At 41.0% G+C, this 20,549-nt stretch overlaps 1 protein-coding gene across 1 annotated transcript in view; it reads right to left on the reverse strand.

Moving 5' to 3' along the window:
• sulf2b (sulfatase 2b) overlaps positions 1-20,549 on the reverse strand; it is a 141,925-nt gene that overhangs the window by 86,386 nt on the left and 34,990 nt on the right. Inside the window, exon 2 of the mRNA XM_058409210.1 lies at positions 12,569-12,630. The gene's annotated coding sequence lies outside the window, so the exon portion shown is untranslated. The remainder of the gene's footprint in view (positions 1-12,568; positions 12,631-20,549) is intronic.

Consider the following 20,549-nt stretch of genomic DNA (forward strand, 5'->3'; position numbering starts at 1 on the left):
ATGTATTCATTTATGAATTAATTTTTAGAGCTTTTTGCGTCTGAGTTAAAAGCAGCAGCAACGCTAATATTCCGTTAATCACAGCAGATGCTGAGCTTTTGCAGCAGGCCAGTGTGGGCTGAGGTGTGTTGTGCATTAAATAGGATTTTTGACAAGTAGCTGTGACTCATTTCCTCATCAAGAGAAGACAGGAAAATAAATAAAATGGAAGAGAGAGAGCGACAGAAAGAGAGAGAGAGAGCAAGAGAGAGAGAGAGAGAGAGAGAGAGAGAGAGAGAGAGAGAGAGAGAATGATTAGACCGAACATGGCTGAACATTTCCTGGAAAATTAATGAGCGCAGAATGAGAGCCGACACGCTCTTACATTGGAGTGTGCACAACTTATGCTTTTCTGCCTCACATGATAACTTGGCTGCCTTACAGTTATATGTCTCTTCCAAATAGTCTACTTTGTATACCTTTATTGCTCGTGGTGAGTTCACACAGAGAAACCCAGCATGATGTTGGTATTACATTAACCCTGATGATAAACTCAACATTTATTACAGTTACTCATTTTAAAGCATATTATTCAGCAACTTCTATGAATTATTCAGTAACTAGAGGAAAAGTTCAGAAAGAAAGTATTGTAAGTAGATGGTTCCTTGGGCTTTTATAGGTGAATAATGTACTGGAATGACTGAAACTGAAGCATGGACTTGATTGTGGACCCTTCTCTGGAGTCTGGGTCTCTACATAATATAATGGGTGTTGTGTTATTTGCTCCAGAAGCAAAATTAGGAGAAAAATCTGGTATATTCCTTCATGGAACAGTCTTTTCACATGTGATTAGATGAGTAACACAGTATGCACCACAGTGTAACTCATAACGGGGATGTGGTAGCTTAGTGGTTAAGGTGTTGGAATGCTGGTCAGAAGGTTGTTGGTTTGAAGCCCAGGTCCACTGAACAAGGCTCTTTACCCTCAGTTGTATAAAAATGTAAGTTGCTATGGATAATGGTGACAGAAATGTGTAATTAATTACAAATATGACTATGGGATCAAGTGAGAAAAATTCAACCACAAACCCTACAAAATTTATGCCTGAAAATAACCTGCTCTTGTTTTATACAACTGAGGGTTAAGTGCCTTGCTTAGAGGCTCAGAGGCAGCTTGATGATGCTGGGATTTGAACTCACACCCTTCCAATCACCGGTCCAACAGCGTAACCACTGAGTTACCATTTTCCCAGTTAAATGAGTCATATGGGTGGGAAAAAAAATCCCAAGAAAGTTAAGAATCTCACTACAGAACTGCTACACCATGTGGAAAATGTGAAGCATGTGAGCCACATTTGAGTTCACATGATATTTCTGTAAGGGTTAAGACAAATATTTTTTTAGGCAACCTGCAACAAATGGTTATAAGGACAGAAGGAGAGAAAGAAGATATGCCATTTGTATATGTGTGTTAGTCTTGACTATTCCAAGCTATACAGGGAAAAGGTGTGTTATAGATGGCAAATCTAAAACCGTATTTCCAATGTGTGTGTGTGTGTGTGGTGATATACAGACCAACACACAATGCAGAATGCACTGCTATTGTATGTTAATGTATTTAAGAGATCATATTTGTCTGGCAGTGCTCCCCTGAGGCAGACTATTCTAGTCCACAAATATAACGTGGGTCATCTTTCTAAAGTCATTTTTAAAACACTACTCTTGCACTATGTACACACACACACACACACATTTCCTCCTGGATCAGGTAGCACCACATTACCTGAAAAATAATGCTTTACTCTGACAGAGCAGACTGCGTAATTACGCAGCTGTCTAGAAAACAAAAGTGAGAGGCAGAGAGTGAATGAGCAAATGAACGAAAAGGTGAGACAGAGAGAGAGAGAGAGAGAGAGAACAGGAGGGCAAATGGAGGACAATGCAAATGACACTTTAGATTAAGACTGTAAAAGAAAACAGCAAATAATCTGAATAGCAGAGACACAGATGGGACCAAAACAACAGAAGAAGCCAAAAATAAAACCAGGAGACATGTTTACTACAACAAAAACAGGAAAACTGCAAGAGTGTGGGCTTCATGGTGATTTATAAAGGGTTGCTGTTGCTCACCAAGAGCCAAGTAACATTGCAGGTTGAAATTTTCTTCCATGCCAAGAAAAGATTTTATGCTCATGTGAAAAGATGAAAACAAATGCACCGGCCAGGCATAACATTATGACCACCTGCTTAATATTGTGATGGTCCCACTTTTGCTGCCAAAACAGCCCTGACTCGTCATGCACTGACACCTTTCTATCAGAAACAGCATTAACTTCTTCAGCAATTTGAGCAACAGTAGTTCGGGTTCTTCCACCTTGACAGACTACGTCTTCACAGAGCTGCACAGGGAGGATCGTCACTGGAACAGGTCTGGGCCAGCGAAGGGAAATTATAAGACCTCGTGGCAACAGTTTGGAGAAGAGCCAAATACGGCAGTGATGTTCTGGTGTCCACAAACTTTTGGCCATATCGATTATATTCGGTTTATTGTAATCTTAAATGAAAGAGTAAATAAATTTGACTAGATTCAGGATATTGTTACCTATTAATTGCAGTGTAGGAACAATCCTGCCTCTAATACGGAGCATTAGTGCATTAATAGATGTTTCGATGTTTTAGTAGAGCTGTAGCTCTGCAGATGAAACCATCTGGGGATGTTTTCTGTCTTGATGTTTTCTGTGCTGGAATTATTGCCACTTGTACTTGGACATGTCTCTGTTTTGGGTATCGGTCTGCACTGGGAGTTTGTAGAAAGAATGTTTAGAGTCGTCTTTTCTTTTCACATGCACAAGTTTGACAAGAGCTTATTTGTTCTTTTAGAAAACATGATCTAAATTTTGGCGCAATACACAAATGAAAACAGCTAGCTTTTTGGCCTTGAGAAGAATTTGATGCTTTCCGGTGTATCTGTTTGTCTCACTTTCCTTTGGAGTTGATCTTGACTTGGCCTTGACTACTTTATGACTCTTGTCTTGGCTCAGTCCTGGGCATGGACTTGTTTTGGAACTTGACAATGGCAGTCTTGACTACAGCTCTACAGACTACAGTGTGTGTGTGTGTGTGAGTCAGTTTTGATCTGCTAGTCTTATTCTAGCAACCCACTGACCTACATCGGAGCTTCTAGATCATCTTGTCTGCAGGATTCATGAACCAACAAGCAGAAAAAACATACCGTTCTGCTATAATGGCAAGTTCTCGCCATATCTGACTCACACGCTATAGCTCATTTACCAAAAGTCCCCCAAAATGCCACAGCATTTATTATTTTTTTTTTAAAAACAACAACCTGTGGCCACATCCTGTTGCACATAGCTTTCTTTCTCCTTCAGCTTTGGAGCGTGAAACACGTTCGCTGTAACAAACAACAGATCGGCCAGCCGTAATAACAGGGCTCTGTCTATGCTGTGGGACCGTGGTGTGCGATCTCTGAGCTACTCGGCTTTGGGTGGTAATTTCAAAGCTCTCACTCCATGTCGCTGTCTTGTAGTGACAGTGATTTGCTGCTCTTTCTGAGTATTGCAGGCTGGTGTTAGACAGGCTAGTACTGCATAAAATGGTCTGGAACAGTGTGAAATGCTGTCATTATATCGCGAGCGCATATTCACCGAGCATGCTGTTTAGTGGCAGGCGTGACTGTGAGCTTGACGGATTTATGCGACCAAAAAATCGTAGGCTGCTTGAAAAGAGAGAGGCGTACAGAAGTGAAGGAGAGAGCAAAGTGTCTGTCCCTCCTCTCCTCTCTCTCTCCTGCTTTCTGTCTATACCCATCATGCGAGCAAGAGAAAAAAAAATCCGCTGCACCATTCACCTTTCCCACAATGCACCTCATTCATGCACCAACCCAAACATGAGCTCATTTGCTCATAAAAGGTCTACTAATGCACAGTTTCCATTGGAGTCATCAAACTGAGGCAAAATCAAGAAAGCATGTGGCTGAGATCGAGGTAGAGAGATCAGACGAACGCCTCGCTGGAGATATTTCAGATTCCACTCTTATAACCCAAACAGGGAAGATTCATTATTCATGTGAAACATGACCAAATCAAGTACTTCCATGCAGGTGCATAGCTGGAGGATATGATCAGCATTCAAGGTCTGTGTGTCCTGGACAAATACAAAGACATTCGTTTATTTAAATAGGAATGCTCTAGACTTTTGCAAACGAATCTGAATATAACACTTATCCAAACCTGGAATCTCCTATCTCTCTGTACTCAGTCTATTTAAGAACATGTACTCAACCTCTCTCCCTCTCTCTCTCTCTCTCTCTCTCTCTTGCGCTTACACACACATCTGTCGTCACTCATTTTCGAACAAACTAAAAGCAAAGGTACTTTTATTGAAGGCAGATGGACAAATGCTGCACTGATGGGGGGAAAAAAACTGGAGAGAAAATGAGGACACTGAAAACTTGCTCGCAATGTCAGAACTCACTTTCTCAAGGTTGTTTTTAGCACATCATTCCACAGAAGCATATAGACCGTCTACACTATTGGGAACTCAACAGCAGTGTAATGAATAATAAAGTAGCAATGAACGTGATTAACATCAGAAACTTCGTAAAGCAGGTTTCCGTCTGAAGGCTTTTTTATGAAAAATGCATTAAAGTGCGGTCGAAATGTTTGCCGATGTACTGCGTATGTGTTGGAAACACCAATTAGGGATAAACTGTTTCACTTTGGTGGATAAATTATTTGTTGACATGCGAAATGGTGCAAAAACCCATAATAGAAACATTTTTCACCAGCTGAAAAAAAATTGCATTTATGCATAAATCTGGATATGTCTTCAAAAAAACATCACACGGCAGTGTAAAAAAAAAAGATGGTGTCAAGAGTCTTACAGCTGGACTGAGGAGAAGATGAGAAGCGACAGTGGATATATAAAAGTCTATAAACCAAATTAAATCCATCCATCGTCTATACCCACTTTATTCCCAATTAGGGTCACGGGGATCTGCTGGAGCCTATCCCAGCACACATCGGGCAGGGGTACACCCTGGACAGGTCACCAGTCCATCACAGGGCCACACATATACAGACAACCACACACACACAGGCAATTTAGAATTACCAATCAACCTAATGTACATGTTTTCGGACCTGGAGTAAACCCACACAGGCACGGGGAGAACATGCAAACTCCACACAGAAAGGCCCCCGCCTGCTCAAACCCAGGAATTAAACCCAGGACCTTCTTGCTGTGAGGCAACAGTGCTGACCACTAAGCCACCGTGCTGCCCACCAAAATAAATCATCAGATATTTTTCCACCTTGAGTGTGATATAGCAAGCACCTAGAGACGTTTTAGATTTCAAATAAAGACGGAAAAAAAATACACTAACCTCGTTGCATAGGTCTGCACCCTCCTCAACTCTTACCTCCTTAAAGCTCTTTTGCATTTTTGGTTAAGAGTCTACCAACTTAGCACAGCTAGACTAAGCCGCTTTTATTCCAATCTTTCTTGAAAAAAATAAATGCTCCAGATCTATTAAATTGTAAGAGGATTTTCAAATCAATCTACACATGTTTGATAGGATTTAGATCTGGGCTATTGACTGAGCCAAAATGTTGATCTTTCTTGGTTTGACTTGGTTGATATGTGCTTTGTGTTAATTGGGCGATGGTAGCTCAAGTGGTGAAGAAGACCAGGATTCAAGCCCCAGCACTGCCAAGCTGCCTCTGTTGGGGCCTTGAGCAAAACTCTTAACCCTCTGTGGTCCAAAGAGGGCTGTATCATGGCTGACCCTGTGCTCTGACCCCAACCTCCAAGGATGGGATATGTGACAAATAAAGGCATCTTATTATCATGCAGGAAAGTGAAACGATTCTTCATCATCAGCTTTCTGAAATTATAGAGACCTACAGGTTCTAATTTAACTGGAGCACCAGTTCCAGCTGAACAGAAACAGCCTCGTAGTATGATGCTGCCAACACCATGCTTCATGTGTATAGTGGCAGTGTAAATCAACCAATCATCAATGGTTTGGGGTGATTAGGACAGGGTTGGAATTTTTATTTGGACACTCTATCCCATAGTATAGACATTAGAATAGATTAGCTTAGATTAGATTCAACTTTTTTGTATGACCGCCTACCTATTAATATGTTGGTCCCCCTTTTGCTGCCAAAACAGCCCTGACCTGTCCTGCACTGTATATTCCGATGCCTTTCTATCAGAACCAGCATTACCTTCTTCAGCAATTTGAGCAGCAGGAGCTCGTCTGTTGGATCGGATCACGCGGGCCAGCCTTCTCTCCCCACGTGCATCAGTGAGCCTTGGCTGGCCATGACCCTGTCACCGGTTCACCACTGTTCCTTTTCTGGACCACTTCTGATAGATACTGACCACTGCAGACCGGGAACACCCCACAAGAGCTGCAGTTTTGGAGATGAAGATCAATAGTACAACAAACTACACTTTAAATCTACAGTTTTATATGAATGCTACAACCAGCACTTCACACACAAGCACTGATCCGAAACATGCAGGATTCTTAATAGCATATCGAACTGTATGTGCCGTTCGAGTCGCTCGCAAACACAGAGCCATTCTCCGTAATCAAACACAGGAACAGACCGGAAACACATGCAGCACACTTAACACTGCTGGATTCCAGATCTGTTAGTGGTAACCACGACAGACATGGCAAATTACTGACACTTAGCTGCTACTCACAGCTACTTCATTAGCCTACAGAGGAGAGACTTTATCACTAGTGGAATCTATTAAAGCAATTAGACTATCAGCAGGAGCGAGCGTGTGAGCTGGAGATAGAAAGAAGAAGAGAGAAACAAGAAACAAGGGCAGAACACACAAATCCAGCTGTTCGAACTGCTGGAGATAAAATATATACATGTGTACATGCATACACACACACACACACAGCTAGACACACAAAAAAACATATTCTCAGCAGGCCTTATTCTTGTTCAGGCATTGTCTTTAAATGTGTCCGTCACATTTTTTTTGTAACCTTCGTCTGTGAGTTCTGACACGTCTTCGTGTTCTTGTCGCTCTCTCGCTCTCTCTCTCTCTCTCTCTCTCTCTCTCTCTCTTGCTGTCTGTAATGCTGTAGTGTCAGCGCGAGACCATTAGAGTGGAACAGCAGTAGCTAAACTGCATAAATGAATACCCAGCACTTAATTAGCCTAGCAATGACAAGCCCTGACACTGCTAAGCAACACACACACACACACACACACAGGTACACGCCATATGGTCTAAGGCCCCGCCATCACCTCCTAGCATTGTGAATATTAAATATCCTGTCACCTGGACACAGCTGGCCAAAAGGGTACACACACACACACACACAAAAGGACTCATAGTGCCAACGAATAGGGCAGGTACACACATACTAATTTATATACTCTTTTTCACTCTCTGTAACACACACACACAATCACACACACACACACACAGACTCAACAGTACATATGTTAGTGCCTAGGGGAACAGGTGGACTCTGGAGTAATCAACATGTTGGCATCGTATATGCTTGGCAGCTGTTTCACCTGCAATACAGCAAAACTCAGTTCTCTCTCTCTCTCTCTCTCTCTCTCTCTCTCTCTCTCTCTATCGCTTTAAGAGATACCTTCTTAGTTTCTTTGTTTTGTGTATTACACTTAAGAAATCAAATATGGCCCTCAAGGCATAAAGCCAGACAGGTAGAATGCAGTGAAAACAATGAGAAGCACATTTGTACATGAGACACACCATTATAGTGACCAACGTCTAGGGCTTTTCCCACAATGCCTTTCTGAGAAATGGCCCTTCAGTTTGGCTGCTTGGCATGGGCGAAGTTCCGGGGTGGAACAAAGCCTAATATTGACAAAGCCTGTTGTCTTCTCTGTCAGCACATTTCTCAAGGGCAAGGTGGAAAAAATCAATTAGATCCTCTCACAGTGACCATCCTACACTGATCATGTCTCTCTCTTCTCTTGTCACAATCACTCCCTGTCCTTCTGTATGAGATGTGATAGACATTATGACCTGAGAAATGAAGGCAGGGATGGAATAGGAAAACATAGGGATGACACAATTCCAGCAGAAGCCAACAAAGATGCAATTCTGTATAAAGCGCAGGGGGCATGGTGGTTTGATTCCTGTCCACGTCCTGTGTGTGTGTGTGTGTGTGTGTGTGCAGTTTGCATGTGCTCCTCTGGGTACTCCAGTTTCCTGCAGATGTGTTGTGGGTTGATCGGCATCTCTAAATTGTCTGTTGTGTGTGTGTGTGTGTGTGATTGTTCATGTCCCTCACCTTGTGCCCTGAGTCCTCTGGGATAGACTCTAGGTTACAGATAAACAGTTCAGAAAATGGAAGGACGAATATAAAGTGCAGATACAACATCTATTTGCTTTTTCTTACATATTCCTATTGTATTTTCCTATAAAATTCAAGCATCATGCCAACTTCAAACAACAACAGGAAGAGAAAGGTTACCAAAATTAGAAGCATCGGTGTTCATTTCCACTTGCACAATCATGCCAAGCGTGTTTAGCCAGAAGACAAGGTTAGCGGAGCTGTGATAAATATGACTGTGGAAAAGAAAACAATAGCAGCAACAGAAAAGAAACAATCGTTTGATTTTTATTATTGCCTCGGTGAAGGGCAGCGCCGCCAAAGCCAACTTCCTGTCATTCACACACCTTCCGCTCCCCACCCTTCACTGATAGCTATTACTGAGTCACGTTCAAGGCCATGGACATCAATCAAACATCTTAAAAGGACACACATAAGAATTGTGATGTAAGGCATTCCATTTCTACTAAGAAAGTTGCTTATGACTATACCTACCTGTTGCAATGGGTTTTTTTTTTTATTTCCTCTCTGTCTTCCAGAAGGATCTAACACAGAACCCTCAACAGCTGTTGCTTTGCATTTCATGAGAAACGTGTCAGAAATATTCACAGGGACATCTGGCCCAACTTCCTTGAACTAGAAAAGAGATTACGACATTTATATAATTCCCAGAAAGAGTCTAGCTGATGGGGATTATTGTATTCCTGAGAGCAGTGTTTCAGGGGGGGAGCGCCACGTCGTTCAAAGTGCTTTTAGTGTTTTCGGGGTTTTTTTTCCATGTCAATCAGAGAGACAGACGGCTACACAGGTATCCATGCTTGGCACTGAAGGTCCAGACAACAAGCTCAGGAAGATGATAAGAAATAAGAAAAAAAAAATGAGCAGCTGGTCTGTTTCTGGACAGCAGAGGCATTTCCATGAAGCTTTCTCTTTAGACAAAAGACTGCAACCGTCCAAGCAAAGGGCAATATAAAATGTGTGTACAGAATATTAATAATGCTTTAGCTATGCCTACACCTATGCTTTACTGTTTATGGAGACAAAAAGGTTTGAAAAAGGTCAATATCGTCATGTATTTTTTTATCCTAATTCGGACATTTGGTCTCCAGATACCACAAACCCTAATCCACCACACACACACACACACACACACACACACACACACACACACACGAAACATACCGCCAAATAGAAAAGAGTCCGATTCAGCAAGCCAGCTATCATTTTCCAGCTCATTTACACTGGTTATTGTACAGTTGAACCACAGCTACATGAGTAATTATGGTAATTAGGGCAGTTAGGCAGCTGTACACACATGCCCACATCTGTTTCCAGCTTCTGGATGACTTCTGTTAGCTTAACTACAGCTAAGCTAGTTGAATGCAGACACCGCTGCACGCAACACACTGTTCTGGGTAAAAGGGTATGATGCAAGGCATTGCAGCCACACACTACACAACACGACATAGCATAGCAACAACAAAATGGTAGCAATGTAACACAGTGTGTGTAGTGTAGTGTATATAGGTGTGGCAGCAGTCTCTGGATTAACTTAACTTCTGCTCCTCATTCTCTGGATTGCTAGCAACACTCTGCTGGCTGAGTCTCTGCAGGTTTAATGAAGGTGTGTAGGGCTGGCAGTTGATGTGTGTGTGTAGATGATAAAAAGAGTCTGCAAGGCTTAATCACCTCTCGCCATCCACCAGTCATCAGGACAGGGGACCCATGATGGATCAGCTGTGTGTGTGTGTGCCTGCTTATGTGGAGGCTTGATGGATCAGCTCACTAACAAAGTGTAGCAATGACACTGCACTCTGCATTAGTGCTCGAATCCATCAGAGACAAACAGGTTTAAATCTGTGTGTGTGGAAGAGATCCTTTCCTTTCAAAAGAATTGCAGCATCTTTAAACTGTATTTAAAAGTCCAATCACATTTCTTTCACATAAAGCTCCCGGGGCGATCCAGGACCTCTACGGCTGTGCTGCGTGTCATTTAATAATCAATTAGACCACGGGTTTCCTTTCACGTGTAGCCTTTACTGCTTAGTGTGATTAAGCTACCATGATGGAGTGTGCATTGTTGCATTTACGCACCTGTGTTTTTCTGGCTCATGAATAAACTGCAGCACCTACAGGCAATTTTTAATTTTTTTCCACAGCGTATGAGAAAGTTGTTTACAGCTGCTTTCTTGCCTTTGCCGACAGCCATTAGATCTGGGCACAACCCGCACTGCCGGCATCATCTCTACAGCCAGCGTAACTAGGCAACACTGTGAATACACACTGAGGGACAAGAGATCCAGCCCTGAGTTACCACTGACACACCCATGTGTGTACAGTAATTAGAGAGCGGTTTCATAAAATTTATGTGTTTGTAAATGTTTAGCCGTCTGGAAAAGGACTGGCGTTTTTTGACCCTTTCGTTATGTGAGCTTACCAATGCACTGAGACATTTCATTTAAACTCCATTAAAATGAAAGCAAATATTTAATCTTCCGTTCTAATCGAAGCCTAAAGGACAGTCAATAATTATTTATGTGAAACACACAGTAAAGGTTTTTAATGAATTTTGTAGTATTTAAATACAGGAGTCATCATTCCTCCTTACATAAAGTGGATTACTTTTTCAGAGGCTAGAATTTTCTTTAAATTAATTTTACTCTATTGCGTTCTCTTCTTCTTCTTCTTCTTCTTCTTCTTTCGGCTTTTCCCTATAGAGATCCAAACACTGAATCATCTCTCTCCACCTATCCCTATCATCTGCCTCCTCAACACTTGCACCCACTAGCTTCCTCATTTATTCCATCCATATACCTCCTCTTCGGCCTTCCTCTTTGCCTCCTGCCTGGCAGCTCCATGTACAACATTCTCCTACCAATATACTCACTCTCCCTCCTCTGAACATGTCCAAACCATCTTAATCTGGCCTCCTTAACTTTGTCCCCCAAACATCCAACATGAGCTGTCCCTCTGATGTACTCGTTCCTAATCCTGTCCAACCGTGTCACTCCCAAAGAGAACCTCAACATCTTCAGCTCTGCTACCTCCAGCTCTGACTCCTGTCTCTTCCTCAGTGACACTGTCTCTAAACCATACAGCATGGCCGGTCTCACCACGGTCTCTACACCTTCCCATTTGATTCTCGCCGATATTTTTCTATCACAACTATATAGCGTTCTCTACATTATTTATAGTCGCTTTACCAGAAGGACGTCTGAGTTTAGATTCTGCGAAACCTTGCACAATTTGCCACAACCGGTGGAAAGATCGACCTCTGATTATTCATCGTCTGCACAGAGTGCCCTGCCCCTTCCTGTTCAGGATGCACAAGAAAGAAGAAGTCTCAGCTGACTAAGAAGGCTGGGAAAGTCAGAATTGTAAGCAATGTCTAAATCAGTGTCCATAAAGTTACTTTGGAAGTTTAGTAATGAAGATCTAGCACACAAAAACTTGTTGCCAAAACCCACAATGAGTAATGAAATATTACGTCACTAAAGGCGTTCATCTACCAGGATTTTTGGTTTTTAATTTATAATGTTTGGACAGGAGATGACAAACATTGAACGAATTCTCAGTACTAGCTTTAGCCTGTGAAAAGTGATGGCTGCGGCTTCTTTTCTCTCGTAATTTTGCTTCTGGGTATGGGAATGGGTCTTTGAATTTCAGATTGTTGGCACAGAGTTCGTAATTTCCCCGTTTCGACCATGTTAAAGTTGAAGTTTCACTGTAAAAGTAAATTAGTTCTCCCGTTTACTTCTTCTTTCGTTGCCCAGCCATGGTTTTCTGAACAGAGTTCGCTCATTAACAGTGCAGAGTTAATGTTGTTCAGGTACCTAACATCACACCTGTAATTGGCTGTATTTCTTAGGCTTCTCCTTGCCGATTATTATACCCCACCAAATTAAATAGATATTCTAAACATCCATAAAGCAAATATTTCTTTACTGCATGCTTTTATTTTATGTTTAAAATCTGTTAAGATCATTTACAACGCCTCGGTGATCGACTGGTAGATTTCAATCGACAGGTTGATGACCAGTGATTAAAACTGATCTTCTGTTCTCTGGGAATTGAATTCAATTAAAATCCTAGTCCATGGACACTACGACAGCAGTAGATAAAGATTGGGCTGGAATAAAAACACTGGAGTATTCCTTTAAGGAAAGACAGGAGTAGGACTAGAGGTGGTAAAGCTCCTGTTAAATTATGAAAGGAATCAGCTTACCTGATGGAGAAGGACAGCGGTCCGTGTGCAGCCTCGTCCACTTTATGCAGCTCTGCTAAAAACTGTATCAGAAAAGAAGAGCAGTGAGACCGAATGAATAAATGAACACAACACACACGTATACATACATACATACATACATACATACATACATACATACATACATACACACAGCTTTCTGACCCCCTAAACAACAACACAGAAATTACTTCTGATCTAATTGATGCAAATGTCTGTAAACACCACACACATACACACATATATCCAGATGCACACATCTGCATTTAATCTCTTCCTATGAATGCTAGCTGATGTAAAGCTCTGCACATACATTAGGAATGCAACATACATCACTGAATGACCTTCACCCAGAGCACCAATCAAACCTCAGCAACATAAAATGAGTGTGTGTGTGTCTTCTCAGCCTCCCATTCATTTTCCTACAAATTTACTCAAGCATCTTTCCACACAGAACAGATCAGAGAGGACTCATCAAAGAGCTACCTATTAGGATAAATCAGACAGGACGGGCTGAGAAAAGACAAAGCGTGCACACACACTTTTTTTTGGTCAAACTCTCTGAAGGCAGTCAGAACAGGGAACGAGTGTCTCCTCTCTCTGTAGCTGAAGTAGGTCTTAGTTAAATATGCATGAAGAAGGTGACAAGGTCCACTTACTTCAATCTGATTCACAGAGTCTCTTTCCCTCAGCAAGGTGACATAAAGTTCTGCACATATAATTAATGAACTCAATGAATATGTATTGCAGAGCTCTGTTGGGCAGGTGAAGGGTATTCCACTATAGATAACACCCATTTCCATTTTTCTGAGCACTGGATAAAGGGTGGATTAAAGCACTCACACGTGGCACTTAAACCTGCCCACAGTGCTGGAGTGAGTATGAGTATGAGGGAGGGTTTTTTCTTTCTTTCTTTTTTTCCCTGTAGCACATCTGTTCACCATGCCTGCGTCACCTTCAGCCTGTAAAGTCCTTGAATATGGCAGTCACATTTAACATCAAGTGTCTTGTTAAGGGATCTTACAATTAACAGTACGTTATAAAAAGGGGGCTCTTTGAGGGCATGGTGTTTATGAGAGTCGTTTGGGTCTGCAGACCCATTGGCCACCATCCTTAACCACAAGTCGCTATCGATTACACATAAACGCATGCACATGCACGCTGACATCCATCCACACACTCATTTACAACACTTACGTGCTGCTAAAACAAGCTGGATCGCATTTATTTATCTGAAGTCATTTTACTTCACAGTATATTAGCATACTTCATTAACACTTTACAGGAACAGTACATGGAACATCATGCACTAACACCCAAGTTAAGGCATCTACTAATCATAAACTAATAAAGAGCTAGTTAATGTAACTCAATTCAACATGCTTTATAAGATATGAGCTGAAATTGTTTATATAACCTGGCATGTGCTTCTGCTGTACGCAAAAACTGACCTTCCTTATTGAATGTAGAAAGATATGTACTAATAATAAACACCAGTAATTTAATCTCAAACTGTTTTCATTTCACTTCCAGTCTCACTGTAGTAGTAGTAGTAGTAGTAGTAGTAGTAGTAGTAGTAGTAGTAGTACATGCTCTGGGTGGATCGGGCTTGGGAGTCTGCTCCTTTATTCACAAGAGTGAAATGAATACTATTATAGTTTATTTATTTAGCGGACATTATTATCTATTAATATTCTAAACCAGCATATTTTAGCTTCGAGTATGTTTGATTAAGTCTACCCCTACGAGGCAGCATCTTGTGGAATAGAGAACTGAGACTAAATGAAGCCCTATTACTGGCGACCTGTCCAGGGTGTACCCCTGCCTTTCGCCCTATGTGCGCTGGGATAGGCTCCAGCAGACCCCCGTGACCCTAGGAGTCCTAGGAATAAGCGGGTATAGACAATGAATGAATGAATAAATGAAGCCCTATTAGTACTATTATTAGTACTATCCTAATAAAGTGCTCCTAATAAGTGTAATATTAGTGCAAAATGGTTGTGTGTGTGAATGGAAATATTCATTCATTGTCTATACCCGCTTATTCCTAGGACTCCTAGGGTCACGGGGGTCTGCTGGAGCCTATCCCAGCGCACATAGGGCGAAAGGCAGGGGTACACCCTGGACAGGTCGCCAGTCCATCGCAGGGCCTGAATGGAAATATAGTAAATAATAATTATAATAATACAGTCATTTTACAATGAAGTGAAGTATAAAGTATAATCTATCACTACTGTGAGGATTTTTCCTGCAGGCTACTATAGAATCATTGAAAGACACATTGAAAGTGGCTTGAACGTGATATTTATTACAGAAATAAATCCTTCTGAAGCAAGTCTGTTATAGCAATGATGATCGTCAGAGCCCAAGAGTCTTACAGCGTTCACCACCCACTGCACAAATCTCCCTTTCCACTTATAGGGCATATGTGTAACAGATACAATAGCTTTTAATTATTGCTCTGGGATCAGCTCGTTTTACCCCCAAGCTGTAATCTTACCCGCTGCAGGAGAAAACAAAACCCTGATGTGGCATTGGCTCAGCATTACCTGAGAACACCATGTATTACACTGAGCAACAGTGATTACCTGCTCTGCAACCTGAATCAAAAGCAAAACCAATGACCGCAGGGGGAGTCTGGACATGCCGCTATGGTATAAATGCATCCCTCCTATTTACACCCTTTAATTCCTGCTCTTCTAACACAACCGTTCTTTTGCATTTCCTGCACCACTGTCTGAATGGCAACATGCATAATGTAGCAAGCAAGAGCACCACAACCCAGGCATAAATAATAAATAATAAAAAATAATATGAAAAATAATAATAATAATAAAAAAGCATAATTAACATCTGGATATTTTTATTTTGCCTGACATTTTTGAATGCTTCGAAAAACCTTAAAAGGTATCTACTATGGGGCTTCATAACACATTCATAAGCATTGCATATCTCTGGTATAAAGCAGTGCACGATGAAAGAAAGGCTTGCGTCAGAGTGTATGAGGTGACTTGATTGATGTAGTATGTGATTTTCTCTGTACATGGAAGAAAGGAGGAACCCTCAATTAGCATAATGTCTAGATGTTTGCTAGGCTGATTGCTATTGTAAATTATTAAAGGTGTTTATTTCTTTTTAGTAAGCGTCAGCCACTTTTGTACGTCGCTCTGGATAATGCCAGAAATGTAAATGTAAATCCATGAAATATATCCCTCCTATTTATTTAGCTGACATAGTGTTGTACATGGCAAACTGATTAGCATTGTAGTTTGATGATGTGATATGCATACTTTCTGCTGACAAAATATTTAGAGGATTTTAACCCCACATGGAGTTATATGCTTTACAAGTGGGGATGTGGTAGCTTAGTGGTTAAGGTGTTGGCCTGCTGATTGAAAGGTTGTGAGTTTGAATCCCAGGACCACCAAGCTGGGCCCTTGAGTAAGACCTCAATTGCTCAGTTATATAAAATGAGATCAAATGTAAGTTGCTCTGGATAAGGGTGTCTGCCAGAAATGAACTGCAGCTATGCTAATTCCTTTCCACTTGTTTCCCTTTTTCTACCCTATCCTGAGGCATCTACAGAATCTGTCTCCTTCATGAAAATTTCAGACCTTCAATGAGAAGAGGCTGACCCTGCGAGTATCCTGAGGCATCAAGCTCCAGTTGGATTCTGCTTCATGAAGATTTCGGACATTGGAAGAGAAGATGCCAACCACATGTGGACTTTGAGGACAACAACCTCCTAATCAATACACAAAATAACATTCTACATATACCATTATGACCTGCCTAATTTGCTGTTGGTCCACCTTTTGCTGCCTTGACCCATCCTGCACTGTGTATTCAGACCCCTTTCTATCAGAACCAGCATTAACTTCTTCAGCAATTTGATCAACAGTAGCTCGTCTGTTGTATCGGATCACACGGGCCAGCCTTCTCTCCCCACGTACACCAATGAGCCTTGGCCGCCCATGACCCTTTCGCCGGTTCACCACTGTTCCTTCCTTGGACCACTTTTGATAGATACTGACCACTGCAGACCGGGAACACCCCACAAGAGCTGCAGTTTTGGACATGCTCTGATCCAGTCGTCTAGCCATCACAATGTGGTTCTTGTCAAACTCGCTCAAATCCTTACACTTGTCCATTTATCCTGCTTCTAACACATCAACTTTGAGGACAAAATGTTCACTTGCACCCTAATATATCCCACCCACTAACAGGTGCCATGATGAGGAGTTCATCAGTCTTATTCACTTCACCTCTCACTGCTCATAATATAATGGCTGATCGTTGTATGCTGTATCTCTGTCACACAACTCCAACTGACTGTCTATGACTGTAGAAAGGACATTATTCATAATCACACTCTCTGGTGTATGTAATAATTTACAAACACACTCTGTGGTGTCACCCAGATGAGGATAAGGTTCCTTTGGAGTCTGGTTCCTCTTAAGGTTTCTTCCTCTTAACATCTAAGGGAGTTTTTCCTTGCAGTCGCCTCAGGCTTGCTCATTAGGGATGATTTTGGACTTTTTGTACTATGTTTCTTATGTTCTGGAAAGCTGCTTCGAGACAATGTCCATTGTTAAAAGCGCTATACAAATAAAATCAAATTGAATTGAAATGCAAATGAAGTCATAAGAAAAACTTCTGTTTTGTTGTACATTCTTTGCTGCCTGAAAGCTTATGTACTTGTGTACACTACTACTAGCACTGCTTGACTGATCCCACCATCTATCAGGGTAAAAGATAGGTATATATCTAGACGCTTTTCTGTACTGGCACCGAGGTGGTGGAAGCTGGTGGTGGTCAGCTGAGTCACTGACCGTCTTCAATTGCCAGATGAAGACCTACCTCTTCCTGAAACTAGCTCTTATTTTAGTTTTTAGTTTGATGGTATCCTAAGTCTGTGACCTATTGAACCAGTGTTAATGTATTCATTGATAAAGACTTCAAAGCTCTGGATAAGAGCGTCTGCAAAATGCCAGAAATGTAAAAGCAACACTATTTTTACAGGACTATATATTGGTAACAATTTATTATCATATCATTAGAATCATAGCTGCAATTTCATAGATACAAGTAATCATGCATAATAACGCCTAATTAATACTTATGAACTAATGATGAGTTAACGCATGTACTAATCACAAACTAATGAAGAGCTAACCTTAACTATGATGGGACTTTTGAGAAAGAATATGAATTAAATGTGCATCATCATCATCATCATCAATTGTTTATATGCAGCTGCGTACACCATTATCATTGGATGGCTCTAAACAACTTTCATCATTTAGGGGAAAATGATCCACTATTATGTATCTGTGAGTGGCATTCTAGGATTAGCAGTTCATTGAAGGTGAAATTAGAGTGAGAAGCATTCAGTCATGTGTGAGGGAGTTCCCTGTTTTATTTAAAGAACAGGGATCTATCAAAGCATATGATTGTGAACATAGGCAATTTCTGGACATTAGTAAAAGAGTTGCTGATGTGTCTCAGGCTTCAAAAAAATTACAAAACCCAAAGATCTCTAAAGAGTTTGGACTCCACTAATCAACAGTCTGACAGACGGAAATTCAAGACCTTAGGAGTAGTGAACCTACAAAGATCACTCCAAGAGCAAGACATGTAATAGTTCACGATATCACAAAGGAACTCGAGATAACTTCTATGCAACTAAAGGCTAATGCTAATGCTTATGGGTCCACCATTAGCAAAACACTGAACACTAACATGAGCACATGGCAGGACTGCAGGGAAAAGTTGTTTTGTGGATGGACAAAGGGAAACATTCCAACCTGTGAAACACGGTGGTGGTAGTATCTTAGGCCAATCTTGCTGCCTTTGGGCCAGGGTGGCTTGCCATGATTGATGGAACGAAATGAATGAATTATACCAACAAGGACAATCTCAATCTGAAACTGAAGCTCAAGAGTGGATCATGCAGCAGGAAAACAACCCTATACACACGTTCTATCAAAGAATAGATGTTTTGGAATGGCAATGTCAGAATCCTGACCATAATCCAATAGAAGTGTTGGTTTTGTGAGGAAACCCACAAAGAGTTAAAGCTAACCTTTACTGAGGAATGGGCTACGATTCCTCTCAACCAATACGTACGACTGACTGACAGTTACCTGAATGGGTTTTTTTTGCTGCTCCAGGTGCACAAGAGACTCACATCAGATACTAATATCACCGAATCACATACTTCTGCCACCCACAACAGATCATTTTCATCAATCAATCAATAACCGAATATAATGTTTTTGCTCAATTGTTTAATTATTCAGTTCACCTTTGTCTACGTTCAGGAAATCTGCTGATATTTATACAGAAATACAGACAATTCTAAGGGCTTCATGACCTTAAATTTCCCTGGGACAAACCACATTTACCAACTGAGAGCATATTTACTATTTCAGTCTACGATCACTGTCCTGACTATCACGATGCAATAGCATAGCCTTGACAACAGTGACTTTGACGACTCTGAGTAGAACATGAAATTTCAAGAAAACGAAAAAGAAAAGTGCAGAAACGAAACATTTATTGAATATGGATTTGCATTCATGATAAGAAATAAAGTGGAGGAACCGAAAGAGTTTTGTCATAGTGCAAGAACAATAGTGAAAATACAGCTATTCTTTATATGCACAGAAAAGGTATTATCTGTCTGAAGCTGTACTTGGAACTCAGAAAGCAAAGAATAATGCACAACAGGTTCGTTGTGGTACAAGTGGAATAACACGCTTCACACTTTATTGGAAAATACTCAACTTTATAGGGCAGAACACACCATGTAATAGTAACTTTAGGGCATAACACACCACGTAATAGTAACTTTAGGGCATAACACACCACGTAATAGTAACTTTAGGGCATAACACACCACGTAATAGTAACTTTAGGGCATAACACACCACGCTGACATGGATTCTTTTTTTTCCAAAGTAAAAACAAGACGGACACAACGGTGGAACATAAGAGGCATAAACATGAATTATAGACAAGACAACCTCATACAAACTAGTAGCAAAGGCAGAGCACACACAAAACCACAACGAAGGGTGCGAAACCAGACAAGACTTACATATAAATGCTCATTATTCCACATAGTGACCTTTCACGGTGTGTGGTGTGGTCATGTGCTGTGTATCAGCTGATGGGTAGTGTAGTCCAGTGCCTTAGCAGCTTTCCTGACACGTCCTTTAATTACAAAGGTGTGTTGATTTGGCATCACTGCAAATGTATGGCGTCCATCAGTGGTCATTGTCCAAAAAGTTCTGGGAACCATGCTTTATAATATAATTGATGTCTGATTACGGTCCTGAGATCTATTTTAAAGGTAAACTACATCCTAGATGAAAGATAAAACAAATGAGCCATACAGTTTTGTACCCTTTTTATCTCAGTGTGTTGTTGCTGTAGACAACATTAGCATTAACACACACATACTGCATTCATTCTTATTGTAGCACATGATAGCAATTTGAACTTATGTATATTGGCCACTACATCATAGGCTCTGTATCACCGCAGACTCCAGCTCCCAGCAACCACCAGCACTCCTCCTTCCATAGTCACAAGACTTTTAATTATGCGCATCATGTATGTTTGTTTATCAGCTATTATATACTCATTGGTTTTATTTCCTTGTTTATGCTCAGGTCTGTGATGTTACTTTAACAAGGCTTTAATATTGATTCAGTGATTGTAGTTTTGACCGGCCTAAGGGTTTGTATTTATGCTGTGTCTGTTCCAATACTTTTGTCCTCCCCCTTTTTGTGACTGTCCCCATACTTTTGATGTATAGAGGTATCTCTATTTCTGTGAGGATTCAAATGCTGTATCAAATGCTGCATTTGCATCCAACCCCTTGAATCTGCCTCGTGACAATTGTCAAAGATTTTAGTAGATCTCGATAAACATTATTTTGTTGTTCTAAAGGTCA

This window comes from Hemibagrus wyckioides, linkage group LG15, assembly GCF_019097595.1.
Source record: "Hemibagrus wyckioides isolate EC202008001 linkage group LG15, SWU_Hwy_1.0, whole genome shotgun sequence".
Taxonomy (NCBI): Eukaryota; Metazoa; Chordata; class Actinopteri; order Siluriformes; family Bagridae; genus Hemibagrus; species Hemibagrus wyckioides.